Below are 5,805 nucleotides of genomic sequence, written 5' to 3'. Positions count from 1 at the left end.
GCTCTCGCATTCAAAAAAAAAAAAAAAAAAAAAGCAGCATCCAGTCCTGACACAAAGAGGTGGGTCTGGTTTTGCTGTGGGGCAAATAAAACCCCTTTAAAATGCCCCTAAAGAGCGGCCCCAGGAGGGTCCTCCCGGCTGCTGCTTCCCCTGGGGGAGGGAGTGTTTGGGGGGTTTGGGCACCCCTTTCTCCTGATTTATTATCAGCGACTTGTGGGATGGTTTGCATTGGGAGGGAATTTGGTGGCCACCTCGTCCCATGGCAGGGACATCTTCCATTATTCCAGGCTGCTCCTGTCCAGCCTGACCTCGGGCACTGCCAGGGATGGGGCAGCCACAGCTGCTCTGGGCACCCTGTGCCAGGGCCTCACACCCTCACAGGGAACAACTTTTTTCTAATATCTAACCCAAATTCCCCATTTACAGTGAAAGCCCATTCCCACGTCCTGTCACTCCCATTTCTGAGGAACAATCCCCCTCTGGCTCCCTTGGAGACCCCCTCAGTTCCTGGAAGCTGCTCTGGGGTCTCCACCTTTAACCCACCTTTAATGCAGACAATAAAATTCTTCAGGTGAAAGGACACTGCTTCGCTTTCCTTCCCAACAGTGTGGGAATCCAGAGCTTCCCTCTGGCTGCCCTGGCTGCCCTGGGACCCTGGCAGGGGTCAGGAACCCCCCTGGACAGAGCCCCCAGAGACACTGGCTGTGATCTCTGGCCATGGAAAAGAGTTTTCAATCTTACAGGATGAATTACAAGCTCTGAGTGTTTGATATGAGTAATAATTAAGTGTGGCACGGGTGCAAAAGTAAAATTTTAGGATTCTAGATGAGGGGTCCAAAGGGGACAAGATGGAGGAAATTGGGTGTGCCTTGTCCTTTTTCTCCTTCTTCATGCCCTCCATGTTTCACTGTGGTGTTGGCATTTTTCTGTTGGTTCAGGCTGGGGACACACTGTCCAACGTAGGTGACAGATATTGGCACGTTATTGTAAATCCAGCACAGGTAGTTTGTGGTATTTAATGTTTGTACCATCCCACTGAGGGCAGAGCCCCACACGCTGCCCTGCAGGACAGAGCTGCGGCAGGGCAGCAGAACATGTTAGAGATAAACAGAATAAACAACCTTGAAACCAGCACAGACCAATTATGGCTTCTGCTTTGGCAGCGGGGCTGACAGACAGAGACTTTCTACAATCTCAGAATCATCAATAGCACAGATTCCCACACAACAAGACATGGGATACAGCAGCACATTCCATATGGACAAAGGCACAAACATCTCTCGAGGGTGAGCAAACCCCAAATCCAGCCCTTTAGGCCCAATTTCCCACAGCTTCTCAGGCTGCTTGGTGTGGGCAGCAGAGCCCAGGGCACCTGGGGGGCTCAGCCTTCCCCATCCACTCAGGGCTGCCCTCAGAAAACCCCTAATCAGATTAATCAGGAAAAGCACAGGGCTCTTGGGCTGGTTCACTGCAGGGAAAACAGGGGAAAAGTTTTCAGAGGAGCTCATTTCTGGTTCAGTATCTCAGGGAAAAGTCCCCTGGTCCTGAAAACACACATTCAGCAATAGAGCCTGGCTGCATTTTCCCAGCCAGTGAATTTCTCCTGCTGGTGATGCTGGTACCAAAATCCAGTGAGAAACTCTGATAGGAGGAAAAACACATTTGGAAGACACAAACTGCAGGGGATTCAAACCTCCAGGCCCAAACCACGCTGCCTCAGCGGGTGGATGGCAGTGTTTATACACATTCTTGGCCTTTGGAGCCTTTCCCTTTCCAGCCTATTAGGCACAGAAGGATCAATTCTCCCAGGTGCTTGGGAGCTGGGCCAGCACAATGGCCATAACTCTGCCTCTTCCCCCGGGAAGGAACAGCCACACTCCATTAACTCTGCCCCTCCCAGCCTGCTTTGGGGGGAGGCAGCACTGGGAAGGGAGAGAACCCATCACAGTCATGATTTAAAAATCAAAACACTCTCCCAATGCAACATCCACGATGGCTGCTGGGCTGGTGGCAACACCTCCGTGTGATCCGGGGGGAGATGGGGGATGGATCCGGCCTGGGGGAGCTGGATGGGGTCAGTGCCTGCCAGGGGCTGCTGTGCTCAGTCCTGATGAGCTCTCCAAAGACTTGGCACTTCTGTGTTTGTGGGACAGCCCTCCCGTGGAACATCCCTTTGGGTGGTGGGGAAGCAAAGAGGGAAGCCAAGGAGGAGATGCCCAGGCTGGGAAAGGCAGATTTGGACAGGACAGACATCCAGGACCCCAACAGGGACATGGGAAATGGATTTGTAGAGAATTTTCAAAGCTTGACAGAATGCTCACGTAGTGTGTATCTGTATGCAAACCTTGAGATAAGAAATGCTGACTTAGAAATGCCATGGAATAGAACAGACATCATTGAGAGAGAAATAGAACTGGAAACAAGAAATGCAGCTAAAAATAAGGCCAGAAAAGGGCATAATCCCACAGGGGACAGGGATGTGAGGCCCTGGCACAGGCACCCAGAGCTGGCAGTGCCCAAGGCCAGGCTGGACAGGGCTGGGAGCAGCCTGGGGCAGTGAAGGTGTCCCTGCCACGGCAGGGGTGGCACTGGATGGACTTGAAGATCCCTTCAGCCCAAACCACTCCGTGATTCAGATTCCCTGAGTCTGATTTCTGAAGATGGGGATTTTTGAGGCCTCCAGGCATTGGGAAGATGGGGCTGAGCTTGGAGGGCTGGGGAAGGGGAGCTGCAGATCCCACGGGCTGCAAGTGCCAGCAGCAGCAAACTCTGCACACCCAGATTAACTGGAAGAAGATCGGGTGACCTGATTAGGGGGTCTTAAGCAAAGAGAAATCAAGGATCCTTATGAAGGAGGGGCTGAAGCAGCCATTCAGCTCCCTGCTCCTGCACATCTCGTCAGGGAGCAGGGATAACCCTGCTGCAGATGGGGAGGGCAGACTAATGACATCTTCAGGTCTCACAAATCCTCCCCCGTGGATTTAAAATCTCCCTTTGGCTCACCACACATCACCAAAGTGTCGGTTGGTAAACTGAGGCACGGAAATATTCCCAGATGTATCAGAGCTCAAACCAGATGAGACAAAGCTGGATTTGGGCTGTGCCGTGACCATTTCCAGGACCAAAAATTCAGGTTCTGGCCCCGTCACACTGCAGCCACCAGCACAGGAGATGCCAGCTGCGGGAAGGTTACGGCTGTGTTTGGCTGAGGCTGATTCAGAGAGATTCAGGCTGGGAAAAAAATAAAGCAGACCCTCTGGCCGGTACTTTTCCGACACCAGGCTGAGCAGCAGGAACAGTCTGGATTAAAGCAGAGCATGAGTAATGTCTCTCCTGGAAGAGCAGTGCCCCGGAGAGCCGGCGGAGGGCTGATAGCACGGTCGAAGGCAGACGCATTTCCATAAACGCTGGAGCCTATAAATAACTGCCTGAATTTACCGCTGCTCTCCTGCCACCCTGATCCCGCACTTCCCGCTGCCATCTGTCACCATGGAAATGGCATCGCGGGGCCACCAGCCATTCATGCACAGCGCTGGCCCAGGGGAGGGGGTCCGGCGGGGGGTGGAGAGGCTTTTTAAAGGATGGAAGTTGTGATTTCGGGAGGAAAAATACAAGGGGGAGGTTTCGGGAGAGCGAGGATGGAGCGGGCGGAGCCTCCCGGGAGGGATGCGGCAGGACCGGCGCTCCCAGCACGCAGAGCTGCGGGGAGGGAGGGACGGGCAAAGCGGCATGGACACAAACCAGGCATGAATGGCACCTCCAAGGAGCGCTGGGATGAATGAATCCCTCCCCAGGAATTTCAGAGCATCGGGAGGGAGCTGCTCTTCCCATCTCACCTACCCCAGCCCCCTCCTGTGCTTCTGGGAGGAGGTGGCCGCCTTTAGAACCCCCTTAGTGCCTCCTGCAGGGTGCACCAGCTCCCAAACCCAGCTCTCCGCCCCAAAACCAAGTGGGAACAGGGTGGGGATTAGCAGGACAGTGAGTGCAGAGCGCCAGAACGCTCCGAAGATGATTTTCCACCTAAGCTGTCAAGCCGACCTACATTCAAGTGATAATAATTGCAGGGGATAAAGGCCTCTGGTTTCTAAATTGGTACTTGCCTGCAAAGCCAGGGCCTGCCTGGCTCATTCAGGGCCAGCGCTGCCAACAAGGAGGGGAAGGAGCAGAGCGGGGAAGGAGAGCCCGGCCTGAGTCAGAGCAGAGGAATTTCTGGCTCTTGCCGAGCGTTTTCCACCCAAGAATCCGAATCGCAGCTCTCTCTGCCAGGGTTTCTCTCATCCCATGAGATGTGTCCAAGCACGGGAGCGGCTGCAGCACGGCCGGGATCCCAAGCAGGGCATTCCCCTCGGATCTGCCTTCCCCATCACCGAGATGTCCTTCCTCAGGGACAACCTGAGCCTGTGACCATCGAGCACACACAGACCTGGTGGCACTTCCAAGGGCTCCCAAACCTCTTGGGTCACTCAAGAGTGGGATGGTGACACCACAGGGCAGCATGTCCCCAAAAAAGGGGTTGATGCCAGACAGCCCCAGCTGGAAACATCAGGAATCAGAGAGAAAATTACCTTTAAAAGTGTCATCTCCCTAATCAGGGGTTCTAATTAATCCAGCCCAGTGCCCCTCCATGCACTCACCTGTAGGCTGAGTGTCTCCAGCCCTGGAAGGAGCAGGGATCATCAATTTTTGGCCTAGAGATCATGTCTGAAAGGAAAAAGGGTGGTTGGGAGGAGGCAGCAAGCCATGTCTGAGCACAAGAAAACCACCCTGCTTCCCTCAGCCCCGGGGGACAGGCATGCAGGGAATAAAGGGGACTCTGCACAATAGAGCGAAAAATAATAAACCCCAGCCCAGGCAGAGGAATGAGAACCATGTCCCACGGACCCTGGGAAGGGCTCCAAGCAGTGGGACATGCTTTAAAGAGCTGCTGCTCCGGAGTTCTGGTCTTAATTTTCTCCACATGCCAAGCTGCTGGCGGGGCAGAGGCGGTGTTGTGCAACGGGGCGAGCTCAGGAGCACCAGGGCTGGGTGGCATCGCTCCAGCTCAGCCTGTCACAGCATTTCCAGGTGCTTCTGGTGGCCTGGATGCATTTTTGGAAGGAAATTGGGTGATCTCAGGGAGTTTTTTTAAGGTTTTTCCCGTAGCTTGGAGGGTATTGTTCCCCACATCAGAGCTCTGGTGCTGCCCGCTGCTGTCTGCAGGGCCCATCTGAGCCAGCTCCATCTCCCTGGAGGGTTTCCAGTGGGATGAACCCCCAAATTCCTCTCTCACAGCTGGATCCAGCCCTCTCTGCCCTGCACAGAAGACTGAGCTGGATCTGGGATGGTCTCAGTGACTGGACCCACTCTGGGGACCTGCATGGTCCAGACATTTTGGTGGTCCTTGGACATTTTGTCCTTGGAAATGAAAATAAAAATGAAACCCTTTCAAAGGCTGCTCAGCCTCAGATCTCCTTGCACAGGCTCTGCTGACTGTGCTGCTTTTTCCTGGGGGAGTAAAGAGAGATCTCAGCCTGAGCTGGGGCCAGTTTCTCTGAGTGGAGCTTGTTATAAGATGTCAGCAGAGAACAAAAAGAAGGATCCTGAAAGCGACACGTGTCTCGTAGATGATCACACAAGGAGATGGCAAAGCAGATGAAAGCTGGCTAAAAATATAACAACAATACTTTATAAGTAATGTTCATCATAAAAATCAATACATTCACATTATACAATCAATATATCAGCAGTAAGTGTTTGAGGAAGCTAAGATAAGTTTTTTTAAACATTCATGTGTCAAGGAAACAGAGCAAAAACTTTAAACAGTTT

Source organism: Taeniopygia guttata, chromosome 26 (assembly GCF_048771995.1).
Source record: "Taeniopygia guttata chromosome 26, bTaeGut7.mat, whole genome shotgun sequence".
Classification (NCBI taxonomy): Eukaryota; Metazoa; Chordata; class Aves; order Passeriformes; family Estrildidae; genus Taeniopygia; species Taeniopygia guttata.
This window is presented reverse-complemented; position numbering follows the sequence as displayed.